The sequence below is a fragment of the Leptonychotes weddellii genome, chromosome 6 (genome assembly GCF_054177405.1).
Source record: "Leptonychotes weddellii isolate Sample4059 chromosome 6, ASM5417740v2, whole genome shotgun sequence".
In the NCBI taxonomy this organism is placed as follows: Eukaryota; Metazoa; Chordata; class Mammalia; order Carnivora; family Phocidae; genus Leptonychotes; species Leptonychotes weddellii.
Window position 1 is genome coordinate 95,078,756 of NC_138374.1, and position 17,387 is coordinate 95,096,142.

Here is a 17,387-nt window from a genome sequence, read left to right on the forward strand (position 1 = left end):
CTAATTTTAACTAAAACCACCGCTGGCGCGGGCAGAATATTTCATCTGGAAGTCAAGTGTTTCCAGACTTTGTTCCCCGCCCTTAAAGATGACAGCGACAGACACCAGGGTGGATTTCACCGCGGTGGACCCCGTGCCGGGAGGAGGTGGCCGGCTGCCGCGGGTGCCCCACCTGTCGGCCCTCCAACCCTTCCCCGCTCCTCCGTTGGGCGGGCAGCGGCCCCTCCCTCCCGCGAACGCGGGGCTGAAGGGCTGCGGCAAGCGGCGCGCGCCACGGACACCAGTCCCCCCGCGGCAGTTGGGCTTGTGGGGCAGAAGAAGGGCTGGCGTGGGGCAGAAGAACGGCTGGCGTGGCGCGCGCGGCGAAGACCCCGCCGGTCGCGGCGCTGGGGGCACGCGCAAGCGCGCTCGTTTGGTGCGCGCGCTCACGCGGCTCCGCCCCGCCCTCCCTGCGCGCGCCCGCCAGGTCCGCTCTCCTCCCCCACCCCCCGGCGCGGACGGGGTGGATCCAGATCACTCCCCTCCCCCGAGCGGCGGCGGCAGCGGCGGCGGCGGGCGCTGAATGAGAGACGCCGATTGCTCGGGTCGCCGGGCGCTAGCCTAGGCGGCGGCGGCAACGGTGACGAAGCCTGAAGCCGGCGTCGTCTTTCCATCCTTCGAGGCGACGGCCGCAGCTGCACAGGTCGGTGCTCTGGCCGTGGGCCCGGTGCCGAGCCTCGGCGGGCGGTGCGGGGGAGGGAAGGTGGGTGCGCTGCGCCCCCCGGGCGGCGCGGAGCCGCAGCGGCGGCGGCGCGGGGAATGGCGGCGGCTCCGGGGCTGCGGTGTGGAGCTCCTGGCCGCGGGCCCCGGGGCTGATCGCCCTCGGCACGGAGAGGGAGCTGCGGGGCTCGGGCTGAAGGAGGAGGGCGCTGGGGGCCCGGGGCGCGTCTCCCTCGGCGGCTCGCTCTCGGAGGCTGGAGGCGGCCGTGCGGTCCCCGCTCCCGGTCTCTGTGCCGAGGCCCGGGGCGCGGCGGCCCCCTGAGGCCGCCTCGCTCTCCCTCTTGGGTGGCGGAAGCCCCTGGCCTCGGCCCACGCTGCCCTGGCGCCCGGCTGCGCCTCAGCCTCCCTTCAGGTGAGCGGGAGTCCGGACCGCGGCGCGGGGATCGCGGAGTCGGGCCACACCCCCTCCCCTGGCCCTGGCGCTGCGCCCCAGAAGCCGGCAGCAGAGCCGGCCGCCCGCGAACCCGCGCCCGCGGTCAGGGTGACCTGTTGCGGAGCGGCCCGCAGCTCGGGTCGCCCGCCAGCCCGGGACGGGGAGAGGCTGGTCCTGAGCTGGCCTCGAGCCGGGCGCGCGGCGGGGTGCGGGGCCGGGGGCGCGGCCCGAGGTCCGGTTGCTGTACGGCTAGGACCGGGCGTACTGAGAAAAAGAGATTCCGGACGGATCTGATCAAACACTTGCAAAGCCGGGATATCTGTCTGCAAATATCCGGAATTCCATTGCAGAATCGGATGAGGTAGGCTCATAAACACTGTGCTTTGGAGGTGATTTGGCAGAAACCCGAGCCAAGTGTGAGGAGCTAATATTTGGAAAATAGCCGTAAACCGGTGCGGAGCTAAATTATCCTCCCACCTGCCCCCTTCGGAGCTCTTTTCCTGTAGCTGTGTGTTGTGCAGACGCAGGCCAGTTTCAGTGTACGTGGGCGTGTTTGGGAAGAAGCTGCGAGCTGATAGGAGGTACCTTAGTACAAATGTTAATTTGTTTGAACTGGGAGGGGTAAGGGAGGAGGAAGAAAGGGCACTGATGTTAACTGTGGGGGAGGGGCAGTTGAAACACCAAATTTCTGTTTAAGAGAGCGCTAAAGAGGAGTGTCTAATACCCGGTGTTTAAGACCGTGAAGTGGGGAACACAGGCAGCAATTAATTGTGTTTTATCTTTTATGTTCCCTGGATTCCCTCCCTCCCCCCCAACACTGTAGTTGTTACAGAGAGCCTTGTTTTCGTACCGGTGTTTATGAATTGATTTTATTTTTGTATTCACTGTCAGATCGACTCTTGTTTAAGTTTCTTTGAAGATGACCATCAGAATCTTGGGAAACTTTTCGACCCATGCACGTATATTATTGCACTCACAGATCATAGCTTGCTAGCCATAAAGCCTGTTCCACCCAGATAATTATGCTTGTGCAAGTTGGGTAGAATCATAAATATATTACTGTACTGTTACTGCTGAATATCTTACTGTAGACTTTAGAATTATGAAGGAACTTATCCAAACAGTATTATTTTAATAAAAATAACTTCTCTAATTCAAGCTTTGTGAGTATAAAGTTTATCATCTAGCTTAAAAATTTTGGAAAATAACTTATTAGCTTAAAGATTAAATGTAAGGATGTTAGATGCCTTCTTGCATAAATAATTTCAGTGTAATTAATTTAGTCTAAACTTGACATTTTCCCCTTTTTAAAATTCAGTATAAAAATTTTTAAATAGTAAGATCTACCTTTTTTCCATTTTATTTCACCTTTAATTAAGGAGTTTGAATTTTTAAAATATTCTGTGTGGGACTCTGGAAATAACTGTTCACTTTGCCTAAATTATTCCATATTGCAACAGAACTTTAAAGATAGTGTTTGGTTTATCAAGATTGCAGCATGCTTTTCTGATATGTGTATATTTTCATGTCAGAAAGAACACACCAAAATTTCTTGAGAAAAAATACAACTTAAAAACTGGCTTTGTGAATCTTTTACTTTGTGTATTACACACCAGTAATAAGAGTTGTGTTTTCAAATACCTAGTATGTGTCTTTTTCAGTTTATTATGTCATTACAATTGAGACTGTGGTAGTTTGTACTGAGTGATGGATGTATAAGTGAAAATGTTCTGTTGCAACTTAAAACACTTAAGCTTTAGTTCACTCACTCCCTCATTCATTCATTCCACACATATTTATTGAGTATATATTTGATGCCACGTAGGCGCCTCGGTATTGGGGATATAACAGAAAAAGACAGGTCTGTGCTCCGGTGGAATTTAAAGACTAAGTGGGCAAATAGTCTGCTACTCGTCAGATAATGCTGTTTGTTCAATGTTAGTTTAAAAGTTTAAGAAGTAAAAACTCCTGTGATGAGTTTTGGTTAAGGATATTGTTTGTGTTTTTCCTTCTAAGTATAGTGGGAATTATTACTGAGTGAACAAAGGCATTAAGACAGTTGTTTAAAAAATATGCTGCTGTTTATATACATTGGGTATCTGGTTCCCAACTATAACCAAAAATAAACGTTCTACCTGAAGTCAGATGATGCACAGTTTACATGCGGTTAAACAACTGTAGTCTTTTGGTTTGTATGGTTAAATACTTGCTAAAAATATTCTCTCTCTGCACTTGTTTATAAGGGAGTCTAATTTTTTTTTTTTAAGTCTAGATTTTTAAAATATATGCCTTTTCTTGGGACGCCTGGGTGGCTCAGTCGGTTGAGCATCTGCCTTCAGCTCAGGTCATGATCCCAGGGTGCTGGGATGAAGTCCCGCCTTGGGCTTCCTGGGCAGAGAACCTGCTTCTCCGAGAACTCTGCCTGCCACTCCCCCTGCTTGTGCTCTCTCTGACAAATAAATAATAAAATCTTTTAAAAAAATCTTTTCTTTTTCTGGCTGTGTGTGTGTGAGTGGACCAGTGTCCCACTGTTCTTCCATAGAATCTGATAGCCATTATTGCTAAAATCAGAAACATTTGAAAGTGATAGTTTCCCTTTTTGTTTAAAATATGACAATTGGTGTAGTTCTTTGCAGCTCACAAAGCTTTTTAATATGTATTACGGATACTTAAATATATGGGTACTTCTTATTGACAGGACTGCTAATTCTGTTTTGTTTTGTTTTTTTTAAGATTTATTTATCTTAAATAAATAAATTTAAGGGGGGGAGGGGCAGAGGGAGAGGGAGGAGAGAGAATCCCAGGCAGACTCTCGCCAAGTGGAGCCCTCCTGGGGTTCATTCCCAGGACCCGGCGATCATGACCCCAGCCAAAATCAAGAGTTGGATGCTTAACTGACTGAGCCACCCAGGCGCCCCCAGGACTGCCAACTTTATAGGCATTATTATCTCTATTTTAGATGTTGAAGCACAATGCTAGTGAGCAGTCAACCCAAAGCCGAGTTGTAGCTGTTACTATACTGCAGTGCTCCATCTTGGGAGTGTAGGGCTTGGTGGGGAAAGCATTAACATGTAGTGCTACAGTTAAGTGTACAGTAGTTACTGCTCTTTTCCAGAAATTTCTAAACTTTTAAACTTTAAACCCTACTCTTAATTGAAATATAGTTAGTTTAATTTACTTTCTTTTTGTGAGTTAAACTTTAAAATCTATTTAATATCTAAAAGTATCACTGTTACAGGATTTCTTCTCTTGGTGCCCGCGGTTCTTGGTCATGCCACTTGGAAGAATGAAGAGGTAGACCAGAGGAAGGGTGGTGGGCAGCAGAGTTTATTGAGCGATACTACAAAGCTCCGGAAGAGGAAGGGGACCCAAGAGGGTTGGCGATTTGGCTTTTAGATGTAGGGTTCTTTTGTTTTTTGAGCGTGCAAGAGAGAGAGAGAGAGAGAGAGATCACGAACAGGGGGGAGGGGTAGAGGGAGAAGCAGACTCTGCTCAATCAGGGAGCCCGATGCGGGATTCGACGGGGAACTCCATCCCAGGACCCGGGGATCATGACCTGAGCCAAAGGCAGATGCTTAACCTACTGAGCCACCCAGGCGCCCCTCGATCTAGGGGCTTTTATGGGGTTGTTGGTGGACTGTTTCAATCTAACCCTCCATGCGCTTGTCATCCAGTCAGGTGTTTGTCATTACCTATCAGTGGGAGAGGGTGGTGGGCTCCTTATAAAATCCTTTTAAGGGTGGTTTCCTCTTGGGGGGGATTGTTCCTGCCTGCCTTTCTTCTGTCATTATTACTTTTTTTGCTATATAAAAAAGACACATAGTTTTGATGTACTTTTAATGGTATAAGTGTTTTGAGAATAAGATGTATTAAAATCAGCCTTATTTTTTGAATATGAGGTTTTATTGTATAACAACCATATTTGAAATAAAATTATCCCTTCAGTCTTAATATTACATTTTTTTTACTTAATTTTCAGTGAAAAGATAATTCAAAGAGGTTGAAACTCTACCTCAGCCTGAGTGAGGTTCCTTGGAGAGGAAAATGAATGTTTTGCATTACTCTGTAAATTGTTTCTTTAAATGCATCTTATTCCCAATGGTTTAGCGTTCAACCTTAGTGAGAGAATGAAGATCGGATGTGATAAATTTTGGTAACTTGGAATTAATCTGGAATCTTTCTTGATTAATGTGTTGAGCTTTTGATTTGGGAAGACTTTTAACTACATAGTTAAAATATAAACATCTTCATATTCTATGGAAAGAAAAAAGTTTGAGTATAAATTTATGCAATAACTAATAAGTAATGGCTAGCTGTGGATATAGGAAGAGTATAGGTAGCAGTGTTTCTGTGACTTAGGTTGAGGGTGCCTAGCTATTTATGTGCCACTAAGAACTTGTGGTACGTTCGGGCTCTTGAATGATACGTTGCTTTGGAGTATGAGAGGCTTAAAATGAAGCTCTCACCTTGAACTTAATTGATACCCTCCTGTAATCATACTTTCATGACTTTTTCTCAAAACACATTTTCATTTTTAGGTTGATTTCCTTTTTGCTGATTCTTGGAAAGAGCCTTTTCTGAAAACCCTACCTAAATAGCATCCTTACCACACTCTACCCTTACCTTTATTTTTCTTCACAACATTAATTTAGCTGACATTATAGCATACATTAACTTGTTTATTATTTTCTTCCCTCTGGATATAAGCTTCATGAGGGCAAGAACTTAGTTTTCTTCACTGTTGTATTCCTAGCACCTAGAAAAGTACCTAGCACATAGTCAATAATACCTAGGTAATATTTGTGGGGTGAGTGAATTAATTGACCTTAAATGACACAAAAACCATTATTTTTGTTTTGTTTTAAAAACAAACACATTAATTGTGTTAATTGTACAACTGTGCAGTTAAGAAAATTGTACTATAGGACTTATAATGAAAAACACCATCCCCTGCCTCATCTTGGTATAATTTTTCCTCTTATGTTCTGCTGTCAGAACAACATTTTTGATACTTACAGCTGTTTTTTCTGGTGTTTACTCCCATATTTTGAAATACTATTTGTTTTCCAATTTTAGATATTATCTTCTGGCTTGCTACTGTGGAGGATGAGTCTGTGCTTTAGGATTCTTAGGCCACCTTGAACATCCTCTCCTTTTATCTCCCAGTATATCATGCTTTTGGTTAAATCAGTATTCATTTTTCACATTATTATGACCTCGTAATATGTTCACCATTGAACTTTGCAGTGTACTGTGATTATATTTCTTGTAGTTAAAATTTTTCTTCTTTTAAAATTTTTGCTTAGGTTCCCATTTGTGTCTCTCTTGCTCGCTCGCTCTCTTTTTTTTTTCTAGAAGCTGTCCCAGTATGTTTAAGCACATCAGATAATTGATTGTTCAGTTTTTTAAAAATTGGGAAAAACCCTAGGTGTTTCTGTGCTTTTGCTCAAATCTACACTGTGGCTCTCCACTTCTGCCACCCAAGTTTAGCCTATGATTTGCCTTCAGGATTCTGAGAGTTCTCTTTGTCTTTTGCCTGTGTCAGAGCCTGTGGTCTCCGGATCCATGCCTTCCTCTTTCTCCATTTATACCTCTGTTTTGGTGAAATGCATCCCTCTGTAACTTTCAAGAGAGAGAATGTATGAGGAGGTGAAATTTTTGAGATGTTCGTATTACTGAAGATTGCTTCCATGCTAATACCTAGTTAATAATTTGGCTGGTCTGGGTATAGCATTCTAAGGTAGAATAATGTTCCCTCAAGATTTAAGGGATTGCACTATAATTTCTAGTTTCAAGTAGTTGTTCCAGAGTCTTTTGCCATTCAGTCTTCATCCTTTATAGGTGACCTCTCCCTGTTAAGATCCTTTTTTTTGTGGGGGGGTCATGAGTATATCTGATATGTCCCTGATGTTGTATGTGTCTTGTGTGGATCTTACTTTATTTCTTGTGCATGGAACTTAATGGGCCCTTGCAACCAGCTCTGCCCATATTAGATGAGAGGAGAGATGATCTACAGGGGTCAGCAAAGTTTTCTTCAAAGGGCTACACAGTAAGTATTTTAGGCTTTGTGGGCAAAACAGTCTCTGTTACTAATACTCAGCTTTACTTCTATAGCCTGAAAGCAGCCATAGATAGCATCGGCATGGTTTGCTGACTCCTGATCTGTGTGCACAGGTGGAAGGATTAGCCTTTGCTTTAATAGGAGTAGGGAGAGTTTATCTATAGAAACAGGAGAGAAGATGGAATACAGTTGACCCGTGAACCCTTGAACAACCCTTGAACAACACAGGGATTAGGGGCGCCAACTTCTGTGCTGTCAAAAATTCATATATGACCTTTGACTTCTCCAAAACTTTACTTAATAGCCTACTGTTGACAGGAAGCCTTACTGATAATATAAACAGCCAGTTAACACATATTTTGTATATTGCTATGAATTATATATGCCTTCTTACAATAAAGTAAGCTACACAAAAGAAAATGTTACTAAGAAAATGATAAGGAAGAGAAAATACATTTACAGTACTGTACTGTGTTTATTGAAAAAAAATCCACATATAAGTGGACCCATGCAGTCAACCTTGTGTTGTTCAAGGGTAGCTGTATATAGACACAGACGTGATGGTGGTGGTTTGGGCAAATTTTCACCTAAGGTTTTCTGTTTGCTTTAGTGTATGGGAAGCAGGGTCACTGGTTGAGAATAAGGAAAAATAGGAGTGTGTATCAGGGGTTTGAGAAGAGGGAAAAATACATGATGTAGTCCTCTATCAAAGAGTGGAAAAGAGGGGCGCCTGGGTGGCTCAGTTGGTTAAGCGACTGCCTTCGGCTCAGGTCATGATCCTGGAGTCCCGGGATCGAGTCCCGTGTCGGGCTCCCTGCTCAGCGGGGAGTCTGCTTCTCCCTCTGACCCTCCCCCCTCTCATGTGCTCTCTCTCTCCTCTCATCCTCTCTCTCAAATAAATAAATAAAATCTTTAAAAAAAGAGTGGAAAAGAGAACAGAACAGAATGGGGGAAATACAGTGTGATTGCCGGGCAGCAGCATGAAGGGCTCACTTGAATGTCATGTTCCTGACTTTTGATAGGAATACCTCTAAGATCTCATCATTAAGTATGATTATCTTACTATAGGTTTTTTTTTTTAATTTAGACAGGGTTATTTTATTAATCTCATCAGAAATATTTTCATATGTAATATGTACATATATGTATATATATTTTAATGCATACAAACTTAGCCTGTATAATGCTTATATCTAGAGAAATGCCAAAAGAAAATACTATCATTTTTTCCCCAAGTGCAAATTTTGATTTAAGAATCATTCATTTATTTATTCATTTAAAAAAGTCTTGGGGGCTCCTGGGTGGCTCAGTGGGTTAAGCTCCTGCCTTCACCTCAGGTCCTGGGATCAAGCCTGCTCAGGGGGAATCTGCTTCTCCCTCTCTCCCTGCTGCTCCCCCCTGCTTGTGCTTTCTCTCACTCTCTCTCCCCTGCTCGCTGTCAAATAAAAAAAAAAAAAAAAAAACGTCTTGGAGCAGGGCGCTTGGCTGGCACAGTTGGTTGAGCCTCCGACTCTTGGTTTCGGCTCAGGTCATGATCTCAGGGTCGTGGGGCTCCGTGCTTAGCAAGGAGTCTGCTTCAGATTCTCTCTCTCTCTCTCTCAAGTAAATAAATAAATCTTAGAAAATGCTCCACAATGGGGCACCTGGGTGGCTCAGTTGGTTAAGCGTCTGCCTTCCTCTGGGGTCATGATCCCAGGGTCCTGGGATCGAGCCTGCCTCGGGCTCCCTGCTCAGCGGGGAGTCCGCTTCTCCCTGTGTCTCTCCCCCTGCTCACACTCTGTCTCTCACTTTCTCTTAAATAAGTAAAATCTTTAAAAAAAAGAAAGAAAATGCTCCATGACTTTTTTTTTTTTAATGTGCAGGAATAATTCTTGGTGCTGGGGATACAGCCATAAACAAAAAGATAAAAAGTTTGCCTTCATATACATTTATATTTTAACTAACTAACATATAATACAATTAAAATATACACACAAAAACAACAAGTAAGGAACATTTATAATGTGATGTTTTGTGAAAGAATTTCCCCATTCAGTTAATTAACACACCCATCACCTCACATTTACTTTTTTTTTTTTTTTTTTGGTGAGAACATTTAAGTTCTACCTTCTTAGCAAATTTCAATTATACAGTATACTGTTATCAGTTCTCATTACCGTGTTATACATTAGATCCTCAGATCTTACTCATTTTATAATTTAAAGTTTGTACTGTTTACCAACCTCTCCTATTTCCTCTACCTTACTATAAATATTTGATGGATAACTGTAAAAGATTAAGAAATGCCTTGTAGTCTTGGTTTTGCAAGAATTTTTTTCTTTTACTGTCATAAATAAGTATTGAATTTTATAAAGTGTTTTTTCTGTGTTGGTAGAGATGATCATGTGTATTTTCTCCATTAATCTAAAAGGATGTATTAGATGTATTACATTATTAGATTATCTCCTGTTTGCATTATTGGGTCCAGTCCTACTTAGCTATGTTGCATTTATCTCTCCACACATACAATGCTGAACTTGGTTTGCCATTGTCTTAGAGTTTTTTAAAATCCACATTTATCAGTAAATTTATCAGAGATTTCTATGTATGTATTTTGGCTTCGAAGTTATGCTGACTTCATAAAATGAGTTATGGAGCTTTCCTTTTCTAGTCCCTGAAATAGTTTTGTAACAGAGATTATGTGCTTCTTGAAGGGGCTATAGATGTACTATGAAAGGTGAAAAATAAAGTTTCTAGAGAAAACATGGAAAAATACCTATGTGACCGTTTGGTAGGCAAAGATTTTTTTTTACACGGGACATAGTAAGTGCTAACCAGATAAGACAGATAAATTGTTCTTCATTTAATAAGAACTTCTGTTCATCAAAGGATACTATTAAGAGAGCAAATAGGCAAGTTGACACCCTGGTAAAAGTGTCTGCATTACTTAGACCTGACAGAGGACCTGTATCTAGAGTATATAAAAAATATGTGTCAAAACAAAACAATAAAAATACCAGGAACCCATTTTTGAAACAAATGGGTTCCTGAGCAAAACACTGGAACAGGCATTTATAAAGTGAGTTGTTCAGATGGCTAAGGTGAAAAGGTACTCACACATAATTTTTAGAGAACTACAGATTAAAATATGTGATACCACTGTATACCCACCTGAATGGTGTTGATGGAAAAAGTCTGAAACTACTAGGTGTTGACAAGAATTTAGAGCATTTGGAACTCAGGCTGTCTATCAGGTGGGTTTGAAAATTGGTAAAATCACTTTTGAAAATTCTTTAGTATCATCTACGAATGTTATACACATGTATGCCCTGTGATCCAGCGATTTCACTTCTTGTTTTAGACTCAATAGAAATCAATATATATGCACATCAGAAGACTTTTTTTTTTTTTTAAGAAAATATAGGGGTAGATTTTCATGACCTTGGAATAGGCAAAGCATTCCTAGATATGATACCAAAAGCAGGAGTAACAAAACAAAAATAAGGTAAATTGGAGTTCATCAAAATTTTAAACTTTTGCTTCAAAGGACACCATCAAGAAAGTAGAAAGACAGCCCACAGAATGGGAGAAGATATCTACAAATCATATATCTGATAAAAGACTTGTATTCAGAATATACTCATTAATAAAAAGACAAATAACCTAATTTTAAAATAGAGGATCTAGGGGTACCTGGGTGGCACAGTCGGTTAAGCGTCCAACTCTTGGTGTTGGCTCAGGTCCTGATCTTGGTGTCCTGAGATCAGGCCCTGTGTTGGGCTCCACACTCGGCATGGAGTCAGTTTGAGGTTCGTTCTCCCTCTCCTTCTACCCCTCCTGCTTGTGTGTGCGCTCTCTCTCTCTCTCTCAAATCTTAGAGGATCTGAATTGACATTTTTTGAAAGAAGAAATGCAATAAGTACATGAAAAGATGCTTGATATTTTTAGCTATCAGGGAAATGAAACAAAAACCACAATGAGATACCACTTCACACCACTGGAATGACTAGAATCAAAAAGTTATATAATAAGAGGGAGCCTGGGTGGCTCAGTCAGTTAAGCGTCTGCCTTTGGCTCAGGTCATATCCCAGGGTTCTGGGATATCTTCGGGCTCTCTGCTTAGCGGGGAGTCTGCTTCTCCCTCCCCTGCCACTCCCCCTGCTTGTATTCGCTCTCTCTCTTTGACAAATAAATAAATCTTAAAAAAAAAAGTTAGATAATAACAAATGTAGGCAAGGATGTTAACAAATTGGAACCTTCATACACTGATAGGAATGTAAATTGATATAGCTACTTTGGATGACAGTATGACAGTTCTTCATATTATTTAACATAGAATTATCATATGACCAGCAATTTCTCTCCTAGGGATATACCCAAGAGAATTGAAAACATGTCCCTGAAAAAAATGTACGTAAATGTTTAAAGCAGCATTATTCATTATAGGCAAGAAGTAGAAATAACCCAAATGTCTATAAACCAACAAATGAATAAACAGGATGTGATGTGTCCATGCAGTGGATTAGTATTCAGTGGTTAAAAGGAGTAGGTACTGATACATGCTACAACATCAGTGAACCTTGAAAATATTATGCTAGGTGAAAGCAGCAGTCAGAAAATGCCACATGTAATATGACTCCATTCATATGAAATGTCCAGAAGGGAGAAATCTGTAGAGACCGTAGATTAGTGGTTGCTTAGGGCTGGTGGGGAGGGCAGTGGTGGGAGCTAAAGGACATGGAGTCTCTTTCTGAGGTGATGAAAATGTTCTAAAATTGAGTGGTGATGGTTGTACATACCATTGAATTTTACACTTTATTTTTTAAAGTTTTAATTCCAGTATTGTTAACATACAGTGTCATATTAGTTTTGGGTGTACAGTATAGTGATTCAGCAATTCTCTACATTAGTCCATGCTCATCGTGATGACTGTATTCTTAATCTCCTGAATTACACACTTGAAATCGGTGAGTTGTATGGTATGTGAGTTATATCTTAATAAAGCTGTTAAAAAAATAAGGCATGGCAAAAATAATCAGTGATGTGAGGACATGCCATCATATTTGAGAAAAGCAGGATGCAGAAGAATATATAAAGTATCTCATTTTTGGGGCGCCTGGGTGGCTCAGTTGTTAAGCAGCTGCCTTCGGCTCAGGTCATGATCCCGGGATCCTGGGATCGAGCCCCGCATTGGGCTCCCTGCTCGGCGGGAAGCCTGCTTCTCCCTCTCCCACTCCACCTGCTTGTGTTCCTGCTCTCGCTCGCTCTCTCTCTGTCAAATAAATACATAAAATCTTTTTAAAAAGTATCTCATTTTTTTTTTTTTTAAGATTTTATGTATTTATTTGACAGAGACACAGCGAGAGAGGAAACAAGCAGGGGGAGTGGGAGAGGGAGAAGCAGGCTTCCTGCAGAGCAGGGAGCCCGATGTGGGACTCGATCCCAGAACCCTGGGATCATGACCTGAGCTGAAGGCAGACGCTTAATGACTGAGCCACCCAGGCGCCCCAAAAGTATCTCATTTTTATAAAACAACAAAAACCTAATGTATGTGTGCGTTTGTGTGTAAGTGATCTAGGTGATCTGGTAAGGGTGGAAAAATGTTGCACACTAGATATAAAGGTTTCTTACTAGTTGGGTTAAGGTAAGGAGGAGAGGGAGAGAAAAAAGGGAAAAAATAACTGAAAGGAAAAGGGATTGATTTAGAGAAAAAACAGCATATGTACATAATCTCAGGTATGTAAAACATAAATCTTAAAATGAAAATGGTAGTTCTATATGTGGTGAGATACCACATTTTTTTCTTACATTTTTCTGGGTTGTCTGATCCTTTTGATTTTATTTATTTGAGAGAAAGATTACAAGCAGGTGGGGAGGGGTAGAGGGAGAAGCAAACTCCCTGCTGAGCAGGGAGCCCTATGCGGGACTTGATCCCAGGACCCTGCAATCATGACCTGAGCCGAAGGCAGATGCTTAACTGACTGATCCACCCAGGCTTCCTCCTTTTTATTTTATTAATAGAAATGTCTAAAACTAAATTAGGAGACAGTGCAAATAAAATAGGTTAGGAAATCTGACAAAACATAGCAGCTTTTTTTCATAACTCCCAATGAGACACAATCAAAATGTCCCTCCACAACAAAATGCACAAATAATATGTACTGTGCTTTACATTGGAATACTACACATCAGTGAACAAGAAGGAACTACTGCTCTTCCTAGGAAGTATGGGTAAGTATTAAACAAAATGTTGAGCAGAAGAAGGCAGACACAGAGTATATACTGTATGATTCTTTTATTTTGAAGTTCAGGAAAGGTCAAACTCACCTGTGTTGATAAAGTCTGGGTAGAGTTTAGGGATTGGGACTAGAGGAGCAAGACTTCAAGAGTACTAGAAAAGTCTTAAGTCCATATGTTCATATGATTGGTAGTTACATGCATGGGTGGCTACATAGTAAAAATTTGTTGAACAGTATACCTTACATAAGTGTACATTTCAGTATTTTAAAACTCAATAAAAAAATAAAATAAAACCAGAAAAGATTTTTTTAATCTGGTGCTCATATAAGAAGCTTTTGTATATTTGTCAATTACACTTCAATTAAAAATAAATAGAAAAAATTTAAAAATTAAAACAAGGGGAAAAAATTGTCTTTGTATACTTCCAGGAATACTTAATGGCTTTCAAAGACATTTTCTCTGTACCATTATATTTAATGTTTGGATACTATCACACTGTGTGGATGTATAATAATTTATTTAGGCAGTCTCTTGATGGACATATAGGTTGTTTCTAACTTTTATATGTTACAAACAATGACAGTTAATATCTTTTTTAAATAAGTCTTCCTGTATTTTTGTGATCATTTCCTTTATATGAATTCCTAAAAGAAGGGTTGCTTGTTTGGCAGTTAAGTATATTTGCATTCTTGCCCATGGTATATAAGTGTTTCTGTATGCTATCACTGATTTGGTGATAAGATTTAAAAGCATATATATTAGCATATATATATAAGCATATATATGTAATAAATGCTTCCTGTTTTAATTTGCAGTTTTAAACATTTTCAGTAGAATTTTTATTTTCATGTTTTTGGGTATTTGTGCTACATTCTCCAGTTTCCTTTTCATATCTTTTACCCATTTTCTTACGTTCTTTTAAAAGCATAAGTCTTTTGATTTAAAGCCTTTTTTTTTTTTCCAACTTGACAGAAAGAGGGAGAGAGAGAGCACAAACAGAAGGAGCAGCAGAGAGAGAGGGAGAAGCAGGCTCTCCGCTGAGCAGGGAGCCTGATGTGGGGATCCATCCCTGGACCCTGGGATCATGACCTGAGCTGAAGGCAGACGCTTAGCAGACTGAGCCACCCAGGCGCCCTTGATTTAAAGTCTTTTAATGAAATAAATCAGATACACAAAAAGAATATAGACTAGTACAGTTAACCCCTAACTTAAGAAATGATACATAACCAGTACAGTGGAAATACCCTGTTAGTTAACATTAATAACCTGTAAGAGCTTTTTATGTATTAAGAATATTAAGTCATTTGCTATAGATCTTTTCCCTATTTTATCTTTTGTCAATTCAGAGTATCTTATTGAATCTAAGATGGCTTCACTTGTAAGATACACTATTTTTTTAAGATTTTATTTATTTATTCATGAGAGACAGAGAGAGAGAGAGAGGGAGAAGCAGGCTCCCAAGGAGTGGGACTCGATCCCAGGACCCTGGGATCATGACCTGAGCCGAAGGCAGACGCTCAACCATCTGAGCCACCCAGGCGCCCCAATAAGATACACTATTTTATTTAAACTAAGAGTAAATATATGCTATCAGTTAAACCATGATACCCTTGATTTTAAGAGACATCCTGATTTTAGAGATGTTAAAAGGTGAGAATATACTCATCTTAGAATTGATGAAATAGGGCGCCTGGGTGGCTCAGTTGGTTGAGCAACTGCCTTCGGCTCAGGTCATGATCCTGGAGTCCCTGGATCGAGTCCCGCATCGGGCTCTCTGCTTGGCAGGGAGCCTGCTTCTCCCTCTGACCCTCCCCCCTCTCATGTGCTCTCTCTCTCTCTCATTCCCTCTGTCTCAAATAAATAAATAAAAAAAAAAGAATTGATGAAATAATGTTTTACTGTGTGTGTCTTACATTTTCATCAGTTATATCAGTCTCCTGTGTTGTTTCCCGTTAGTCCTAGAAAGACTTTCCTATGCCAAGATTTTTTTTTTGAATTGCGTATGTTTACTTGTAGTAGTTTTATGGATTAGATGTTTTTCATCTTTAATTCATCCAGTTTATTTTAATGTAAGAGCTTGTTCTTGTCTTTTTATCCAGTTAGATAGCCAACTGTCATAAAGTTGATGCCACTAATGATTTTTTGAACAAGGAATAATATACTTAAATGTGTTTGCTTGAGAAACATTAATATGCCTGTGGATTTGGGTTGGGTTTAGTCTAAAAATTATCATTTGCATTTTCTATTAAATGTGTGTCTTATAGTTTAATTTTCAATGAAAGGAATGTGAATGTCAAAACTATGATTTCATGTTGCCTTAAAATTCTAATAATCTGAGTGTTCTTGGAATCAGTCAAATAATTTTATAAGTTAGATTTAAAATAAATTTTTTGCAGCATAGACAATGGCTTTAATTCTGTGCTTAAAATTTATATGAATCTAGGCAAGTTATGTAATTTCTTTACACGCAGCTTCCCGATTTATAAATGGGTATAAGAGTATCTTCTCAGGATCATTGTAAGGATTAAATGAAAGAGCATAAGCAAAGTACTTAGCTGAATTAGTTCTTCACTCTTCCTCTTTTTTTTTTTTTTTTAAAGATTTTATTTATTTATTTGACAGAGAGAGACATAGCGAGAGAGGGAGCACAAGCAGGGTGAGTGGGAGAGGGAGAAGCAGGCTTCCCGCTGAGCAGGGAGCCCAGTGTGGGACTTGACCCCAGGACCCTGGGATTATTACCTGAGCCGAAGGCAGATGCTTAACGACTGACCCACCCAAGCGCCCCACTCTTCCTCTTTAAGGACCTTGAAGATGGAGTGTAATCACAGCCTAGATTCTCTCGTATCTGGGGTTACTCTAGATCTCTAGGATTACTGAAGTAAATTATTTGTTAGACCTCTTCCAATCCTGATTTAGATTCCTAGGAATTGACTAGAACATTTCTGGCCTTCTAGAATTAACTTACATGACAAATCTGTATGTTTTCAGTTGCTGCTCTTAAGCTTCTCTTCTATGAATGTGCTGAAATCTTTATAGATTTTCATAGATTTTAGGATTTTATAGGTGGGGAATTAGTATGTAAGTTTGATCAACATAGCTTTTATTCTGTAAGTTGTCACTAGGATAACCTCTACTACTGTTCAGTTTTGATTTGTGGATGCAGTTTTTATAACTATGTGATTTAGATCCTATCTCTTAAAGCTGGGGAGACAAGGGAAGTCTACTAAAAAAATGTTTTGAGGATATCTTACAGATAAGAAATTCCACTTTTGACTTGCTTCTTTTTATCGACAGTACTTTTGAATGTTTTATGTAAGCACAGTACTGTATTATCATAGATGTTAAAAATCTTAGGCCTTGCACTCATTTATATCTTCTTGGTGAAAGATGAAACCTTATATGTGAAATCACAGTAAATAGCATAAGACCAAAAAAAAAAAAATAGCCTAAGACTGTATGTAGTTATGTGTCAGATTGAAGAGCCGTTGACAGGAGAGGAGGCTTAGTGAAGGGAGGGCCAGAGTGTTCCTTAATGAATGTGTTTCATCGGGCACCTGGGTGGCTCAGTTGGTTGGGCATCCAACTCTTGATTTCGGCTCAGGTCATGATCTCTCAGAGTTGTGGGATTGAGCCCTGCGTTGGGCTCTGTGCTGGATATGGAGCCTACTCAGATTCTCTTCCTCTCCTCTTCCTCCTCTCTTTTTCTCTCTCTCTCCCTCTCTTAAAAAAAAAATTTTTTTTTCATTAAGGTATAAAGAGTATAGGGGCGCCTGGGTGGCTCAGCCGGTTAAGCATCTGCCTTCGGCTCAGGTCATGATCCCAGGGTCCTGGGATCGAGCCCCGCATCGGGCTCCCTGCTCGGCGGGAAGCCTGCTTCTCCCTCTCCCTCTCCCACTCCCCCTGCTTATGTTCCCTCTCTTGCTGTCTCTCTGTCAAATAAATAAATAAAATCTTTAAAAAAAAAGAGTATGTAAG

General features: G+C 40.9%; 1 protein-coding gene across 6 annotated transcripts in view; it reads left to right on the plus strand.

Moving 5' to 3' along the window:
* Positions 1-475: 475 nt before the first annotated feature.
* The window catches only part of RALGPS2 (Ral GEF with PH domain and SH3 binding motif 2), a 155,333-nt gene continuing 138,421 nt past the window's right edge, over positions 476-17,387 (plus strand). For 3 of the 6 annotated variants that reach the window (XM_081824675.1, XM_081824673.1, XM_031029020.2), the window contains exon 1: positions 476-682. The gene's annotated coding sequence lies outside the window, so the exon portion shown is untranslated. The remainder of the gene's footprint in view (positions 683-17,387) is intronic. The other 3 variants (XM_081824674.1, XM_031029019.2, XM_031029021.2) reach the window with 3 other exon arrangements.